At 45.7% G+C, this 8,622-nt stretch overlaps 1 long non-coding RNA gene across 1 annotated transcript; it reads right to left on the minus strand.

Moving 5' to 3' along the window:
- Positions 1 to 2,733: 2,733 nt before the first annotated feature.
- Positions 2,734 to 4,201, minus strand: LOC122029729. Its single transcript, XR_006125168.1, has 3 exons — positions 3,972 to 4,201; positions 3,653 to 3,731; positions 2,734 to 3,273 (listed from the first exon to the last, which is right to left on the minus strand). It is a non-coding gene; the product is annotated as an uncharacterized LOC122029729 (long non-coding RNA).
- Positions 4,202 to 8,622: the final 4,421 nt, after the last annotated feature.

Below are 8,622 nucleotides of genomic sequence, written 5' to 3' on the forward strand. Positions count from 1 at the left end.
ACATGTTGAATGAGTATTTCAGGAAAGTCCTAACTGCGGTTAGGCAGGTGAAAACCCTAGGGGGTGGTAACCCTAGGTCCTAGGGGGTGGTAATCCTGGGTGGAGAAAAGTCCTAGCTGCAGTTAGGCAAAGGGAAAACCCTAGGGGGTGGTAACTCTAGGTCATAGGGGGTGGTAACCCTATGCGGAAAGTCTTGGCAGGTCGATGGCTTCAGGTGGTAACCCTAGGTGAAAAGTCCAGTGTCGCGAACTAGGTGAAAGTCTGGACTAGCCGGAAGCGGATGTCCAGCAGAAAGTCCGAAGTATCGAAAAGCAAAAGTCGGTCGATCCGGAGGATCGACCAGCAATGTAAATCTCCGAGTGGAGTAGGTGAGGACGGCCTGCCCGTAGAGGGCAGAGGCGCCGAGTCGACCTAGGGTTTCCTGGAAATTACCCCCACGAGGCCTATACTTCATTTATCATATTTATTGTGCTAACTTTGTGTTGCAGGATAGTGTTTGGGACTAACGTATCTTGCAGGTGCAAAGGAGCAAACTAAAGCCTCGGATGAACAGTGTCCGAGGCGCCTCCATGGAGCTTGGAGGCGCCTCGGGTGCAAAGGATGAGCTGGCTGCGAAGCACCATTGGAGGCGCCTTGAAGAAGTCAGAAGGTGCCTTGGAAGGCGCCTTGAGTGAGGTTTAAGGCGCCTTGAATGGATGAAATTCGACCAGGTCAGGTTTGATCCACGCGGAAGACCTGGCAGCATGGAGGCACCTTAAACAGCCTTCAAGGCGCCTTGAACACCCTTTATAAGGGGGTTTCGACCAGCACTTCATAATAACAAATATCAAGTGATCTCTCATCAACGTGCTGCTCCAAAAGACACTCCGAAGTGCTGCTACAAGTGCCCGACGACCCGAAGCTTCAGATTTAGCATTTCTTGTTGTCGGTATAATACTTATAACTTTTAATTGTACTCATAATTGTAATCTTTTAACGAGCTTATAGTTGTTGCCCACCGGAAGCGATCAAGGATCGCGGGCCTTCGAGTAGGAGTCGTCACAGGCTCCGAACGAAGTAAATCTCTGTGTCCTTCTGTTTGTGTTTGTTTGTTTTTAATTCCGCTGCTTTAATTACTCTAACGCTTTTTCGATTCCAATACGTACAAAATAGCCACGAGCGCTATTCACCCCCCCCTCTAGCGCAGTCTCGATCCAACATCCACCTCAAGGACACGCCGTGGAGTTAGAGCAAAGAATCTCCGAACCACGTTAAATGATCGTGTAGCTTGGTTTACATTTCTTATATTTAGCTTTCTTTGTATTCATATTAGTTTGTATTTCCGCTGCGCAAACTAACAAGTGTAGGAAGCGAGTATTTGTGGGTGCTATCTATCCAACCTCCTTCCAGCCGGCCATCGATCCCATACAAAATCTAGTTTACTGTAAAATGTTAAATATCTGATTTCTTTGAAAGGCTTTGTCTAGGAAGTGGTGGATGATCTCATACCCAAGAAAGCCTGGTGTCTCACCATGTTTAACTTGGAAGCCGATCTTTGAAATAGATATTTGATTAACTTTTGTAATATGGTTTATGTCACGCCCCCCGAGGAAATACCTCCCGAAAAATTTCGGCAGCATCTCCCCTGTACCGGTGACAATCGGAAACATCCGTACAAACAAAATACGTCAGCCACAGGCGGCTGGAATATTTATGCACAAAGGAAACACAACCACGCAGTTAAATATCTAGCCCACACAGATATATATCAAAAACACAGCGGAAAAACGAATAAAGAACCCACAAATGCGAAAGTCCACAAAATACCACAGGCATAAGTCCACAATACACGAATCAAACATAGTTCGTTTTCACAACTCTAAATCCAACAAAATCGAAGGGTAGGGAAAGAGAAAACAAAACCAAAAAAAAGGTCTCCGGATATGACGTGGGAAGGGGGACCGGCCAGCAACATACTCCAAGCATCTCCATATCATCTACCTACTGCCTGGAACCAACATAATATAAACGGGGTAGTGAGTACAGGGAACTCAGCGGGTATAGACAGGATAAAGCATGGTCTACATAAAGATATAGGAATCAAAGGATACAGTCTCCATAAGCAAAGAATAAGAATATGCTAACATAACACAACTCATCTATCTATACCTGATATAATGACTGTGCATGAACATACCAGACATAATAAAAGCATATAACGTGAATGTACATACCCGAAAAGAACCAACCCCCTGATACCATGATCCGTAAACCCACCGAGTCAATAACATACTCCGGACACCTGTGCAATATATATACGTCTGCAAATATATGTAAAGTAAATGACATGTATGCAGCATGACATCCATATGCAGCATACATAGCTCAGACAAATGCAACAGTACACAATCACATGCAACTAATATCTAGTAAGCATGTATGCAAAATATCCCCACAGATGCACCGTGCATCATATGCAAAAGTGCATGCATGCTCCATGGTCACCCCCGCCACCTCTCTAGACACCACGACCCCTGTATGGCCGAGAGGCTTGGGTCTGTGACGACTGTACTACCCTCCAGCCCACAATAGAGTGGTCGAGGCGGACAGTCCGCTAGTAGCTATCTAACTACATAGCATCAGGGTCCCTGGCTGCTCACAACGCCGGATCTCACTAAACCTCGTGACCGGGTGGCACAACAGGACAAGCGGCGACTGCTCCAGCTACCACTACCCATGAGTGGCCGAAGGTGCGCGCTAAACCAAACCAACTGATGACCTTCTCAACCACAAGGGAGACAACGGTCATCAGATGCAATGAATGATGAGCATGATATACATATATATAATCATCATCCATGCAACAACCTTCCCCCTCATAAACGCCTCCAATAACCACAACAGACGTAACTACACATACCACTATGCAAATGGAATGGTAAACCTGTAGGACCTATAACCCATACCAATCACAACCTAGACAGGTATAGCCCACAAATATCCAATACAGTCCTCCCTACAACACTCTACATGTGTATAAACAATAGAGTCACAAATAACAAGAATAGAGACTGTAACGAAGCAACCCAGATCATATCAAAGATCAAGCAAAAGAGACAAGTAGGAAAGCAACAAATAATAAGATTTAAGGAATGCAACCTAAATATCCAAAAACATATAACCATGCTTTAAAGTTCAAGGAGCTAAATAGAAATTTAGGAAGAAATACCCGCCTCGATATATCCCGAAATCAACAGAACCACCACGTCGCGCAACTCGTCGTCAATCAAGGTCCTGTATCACATATACAAATTTATATAACTATATATGTGTACTCTACAAATAGATGAATAAATCTACAAGTAACTAGCCAACTTCCTAGCAATAGCTGACCACGATTTCTACGCCTTTCTATTAGTAAGTGTAGATTAAATTTCACTTAGCTTACCCATCCATAAATTAAATCCCTTTTTACCGATCCTAGTCATCACTAATCCTTTCTATATCACCTAACAAGAAATGAACCTAACCATCATGGAAATCCATTTCAGCTTTAGGTGAATCCACACTTACAATCCTCAATTATTGAGGTAGCACAACAGAACATAACCCCACAATATTTAGGTTAACCTACAATGTGTACCCTTTAATTATCCAACATAATAACACTTACCTCTGTTAACCAATGTTGCTCCACACAATCCACCGTAATTAGCTCCACTGGAACCGCACATAAAAGAAGCTTCCAACACCTAAACACCCCCAAAACCGGTTACTCCTGCTAGTGATCCGGATCATGGACTATAAGGATTCGGTGTTAACAATCTGTTGGATACACAGCTAGGTCAAGAAAGTATGATTTAAGCAATGCGTCATTTCCCTACCACAGAAGACTACATGCTGCATCTGCACCAACCGGATCAAGAAGAAAGAAATAGCAAGAAATCATCCAAACAAATCCGTTAACAACAGCAATAAATTGATCTCAGTACCTCTTCTTGATCGCCGGAGCAAACCACAGATCTGAGGAAGAAGAGCAATCCCCACCAGAGCTGTAGTGGCCGGAATCACAACACAAGCTCTGCTTCTCTCAGGATCTTGGCTAGAGTACGATCACAGATCCGGTGGAGGAGTTGATCTAGTCCAGCTGTGGTGGCCAGAAACAAGACACCAATCTCTGCTTCCCAAGGAAAACCACCCGAATCAGCCCTAGAAAAGATCAAGGTTCGAATTCACAACCAAAACCAAACCCTTACCTCTGAGATCGAAGTTAGGGCTCGACTTGTGCTTGCCGACGAACAAAACAAGGGAAAATCGGAAGGAAACACTGGGCGTTACCTCACACCGCCGGTCGCCGACGCCCAGATCCAACGCCGTTTCCCTTGATTCCCACCCAACCGCCGGCGAAATCCACCGATCAAGGATCTGTCGCCGCCGTTCGCCGAGATCAGAGAAGAGGAAAAGGGATCGGGGAGAAGGAGGGTTTCGGTTCTACTAACCTTTCTTCCCTTCGATGCTCCAAGATCCGCTCCTCGCCGGCGACACCGAGGGAAGAAGCGATCGCCGGTCTCGGTCGTGTGGCGTCTGAGATCGCGAGGCGTAGGGGAGGAATAGAGAAGCCGAAGGTGAACAGGGAGGCTTCGGGCTTTATAACGAAATCAATCCCACCCCTAGGTTAGCTTAATTAAGGCCTAAGTCTAGCCTTAATCAATTTCCGCTTAATTTGGGTATTCTAAACCTGCCTTTATCTAGCCCCGTCGGCGTATCCCTCATACGGAGTCCTATGGACTCCGTTTAGCTCCAGAAAAATTTCTAAAAATTCTTAAAAATTTTCCTAAGGTTATTCCACGATAACCCTAAATTAAATTCGCATATATTACATTCTCCCCCACTAATAAAAATTTGGTCCCCAAATTTCGCTATAACCAACAGCAACCACTAGAATATAAACCAACAGTATAAATGCTGAAAGAACTCTAGCCCACATACCTCAAGTAAACAGGTGAGGGTATCGAGCTCGGATCGTATCCTCCAGCTCCCAAGTAGCCTCCTCGTCAGAATGATGCTGCCATCCGACTTTAACCAGTCGGACTGTCTTGTTCCGCAACTGACGCTCCCTATGGTCCAGAATCCGTACCGGAACCTCCTCGTAAGTAACATCAGGCTGAATAGGAACGGATATATCTGACAGAACATGTGTCGGATCGGATACGTATCTCCTCAGCATAGATACATGGAATACATCGTGAATGCCAGCTAGAGATGGTGGTAGCGCCAGCCGGTAAGCTACTGCTCCAATCCTCTCGAGAATCTGGAAGGGTCCGACATAGCGAGGTGTTAACTTACCCTTCAATCCAAACCTTTTTACTCCTTTAGTAGGGGATACCCGTAAGAATACATGATCACCAACAGCAAACTCTAACGGTCTCCGTCTACGATCTGCATAACTCTTCTGCCGATCCTGAGCCTCTGACAACCTGCGCCTGATAGTACGAACCATTTCTGCATCACGCTGAAGGCTCTGTGGCCCCAAAATCTGGGATTCCCCAACTTCTACCCATAGGGTGGGAGATCTACAGGCTCTGCCATACAACGCCTCATAAGGTGCCATCTGTATCGCCGAATGATAACTGTTGTTGTAGGCAAATTCTGCTAAATGTAAATGATCTTCCCAACTACCTCCGAAGTCTATGACACATGATCTCAATAAGTCCTCTAATGTCTGTATAGTACGCTCTGACTGACCGTCTGTCTGGGGGTGGAAAGCGGTACTGAATCGTAACTCTGTACCCATAGCCTGCTGTAAACTCTGCCAGAATCGCGAAGTAAATTGCGGATCTCTATCTGAAATAATACTGAGAGGTACGCCGTGAAGCCTGATAATCTCTCTACAATACAACTCTGCTAGCCGATCCAATGACTCCGTCCTACGGATCGGAAGGAAATGAGCAGATTTGGTTAATCGATCCACGATCACCCAAATTGTATCATGTGTTCGTCGGGTTCTGGGTAGACCCACGACGAAATCCATCGTGACATGCTCCCATTTCCACTCCGGTATCTGTATCTTCTGGAGCAAGCCAGCGGGTCTCTGGTGTTCAGCCTTCACCTGCTGACATACAAGGCATCGTCCCTATACATACGTGTACCACCGGGGTGAATCGCAAATCTGGATCGGTGTGCTTCCTAAGTAGGTCCTCCTTCAAAGAAGGTAGCTCAGAACACACAATCTCCCCGAGTATAGAATTCCATTTCCATCGCATGTCCCGAGGTAATTCTGCTACGTAAACTGCAGATGCTGATCAAGAGCCTGAGCCTCTTTAATCCTCTCTACAATGGGTGACTGGGCAACCATGGTGAATAGCAAGCCTCGCTCCGTCTGTGCTTGCTCCATTAATCCCAACTCAGAGAACCTCTGTATCAACTCTGTAACTACGTTCGCTTTCCCTGGGTGGTAGTTGATCGTACAGTCATAGTCCTTCAAGAATTCCATCCATCTTCTCTGTCTTAAGTTCAATTCTCTCTGAGTAAATAGATACTTAAGACTCTTATGGTCTGTGAATATCTCGAAGGTAATCCCGTATAGATGATGTCTCCAGATTTTTAGCGCATATATAATGGTTGCCAACTCCAGGTCATGCACCGGATAATTCTTCTCATGCTCCTTCAACTGACGTGAGGCATAAGAAACTACCCGTCCATGCTGCATGAGTACTGCGCCTAACCCCTGTAATGATGCATCTGTATAAAGTACGAAGCCATCATCTCCAGAAGGAAGTACTAATATAGGTGCAGAAATGAGTCTTCGCTTTAGTTCCTGAAAACTCGTCTCGCAAGACTCTGTCCAGCAAAACTTCACCCCTTTCCTGGTCAACTGAGTCAACGGCAGAGCTATGCTAGAGAAGCCCTCAACAAATCTGCGATAATACCCTGCCAGACCAAGAAAGCTACGAATCTCCTGTACAGACTTTGGCTGCTCCCAACTGGTAACTGCCTCTATCTTTTGTGGGTCCACGGATATACCACTGCTAGAAACAATATGTCCCAAAAAACCCACAGAAGATAACCAGAAGGCACATTTGTTGAATTTTGCATAGAGACGTTCTCGCCGGAGCGTCTCCAATACTATACAAAGATGTCGCCCATGCTCTTCTTCGGATCGAGAATATATCAAAATATCATCGATGAACACAATCACGAACTGATCCAAGAATTCCAGAAATACCCTATTCATCAGATCCATGAAAACTGCTGGAGCATTGGTAAGCCCAAATGGCATTACCAAGAACTCATAGTGTCCATATCGAGTACGGAAGGCTGTCTTCTGTATATCTGAATCTCTCACACTGAGCTGATGATAGCCAGAGCGCAGATCAATCTTAGAATACACACAAGTATTCTTGAGCTGATCAAACAGATCCTCTATACGTGGCAGCGGATATTTATTCTTAATAGTCACAGCATTCAGCTGCCGATAGTCGATGCACAATCTCATCGATCCGTCCTTCTTCTTCACAAAGAGTACTGGAGCTCCCCACGGAGACACGCTAGGACGGATAAACCCTCTATCCAGTAGCTCCTGTAATTGTACTTTTAACTCCTCCAATTCTTTAGGTGCCATGCGATATGGAGCCTTTGATACCGGTATTGTCCCCGGAATCAACTCAACCGTGAACTCCACTTGCCTTTTTGGGGGCAAGCCAGGTAATTCCTCTGGAAATACATCGGGTACTCGAACTATAGGAATGTCGAAAGCGGTGGGGTATGATCCCGATCATCTTAATCATAGATAACAAATACCCCGCATCCTTGAGACAATAATCTTCGAGCTTGCATAGCTGAGATGATAGAAATCCCCTCATCCTTAGTACCCATGAAAACCCAGGACGGTAGACCCGGAGGTCTAACTGTAACCACTCTCGCGCTGCAATCCACGGTAGCGTAATATCTGGCCAACCAATCCATGCCCAAAATGATGTCAAAGTCTAACATATCCAGAACCTGCAAGTCCACTGTAAGGGTCTGACCCTCGAAACCCAATGGACAATCTCTAATCTCCTGACTGATATTTAATATCTCTCCCGAGGGTAGGGATACCACTAATGTATGAGTCCGATGGACCGGTAATCTACAAATCTTACTCAGAAATATCCGAGAAATGAAGGAATGAGAACTACCAGTATCTATCAATAATTCTGCGGGAAAAGTATAAACAGTAATCATACCCCGAAAGACCGATCCCTCCGTGCCTGCCGGCGGCATCTCAGTGCCAGTCTGAAACTGTGCTGATGGAGTAGTAGCTAACTGCTGAGACTGGATCACCGGACAAGAGCTAGGTGGCGTCGAAAAATACTGAGGTGTCGGATGCATCTGATGTGACGGGACAGCTGAGGAATACTGCATAGCCATAGGTACCGCTGGGTACTGCTGACTCTGAATATGGTATACCTGGGCCCGAGAAGGTGGTATACTCTGCTGATGTGGAGTGCTCTGCGTCTTCTGCGGTCCCTTCGGCCGTCGAGTCTGAGTATTATGACTTTCTTGAGGAGTAACCTTAGCAGCCTGTAACTGAGCCTTCAGAGTACAATCGCGGCTCACATGCCCCGGAAGCTTGCAGTAGTAGCATATATCTTGGCTCAATGG

The sequence above is a fragment of the Zingiber officinale genome, chromosome 10B, assembly GCF_018446385.1.
Source record: "Zingiber officinale cultivar Zhangliang chromosome 10B, Zo_v1.1, whole genome shotgun sequence".
NCBI lineage: Eukaryota > Viridiplantae > Streptophyta > Magnoliopsida > Zingiberales > Zingiberaceae > Zingiber > Zingiber officinale.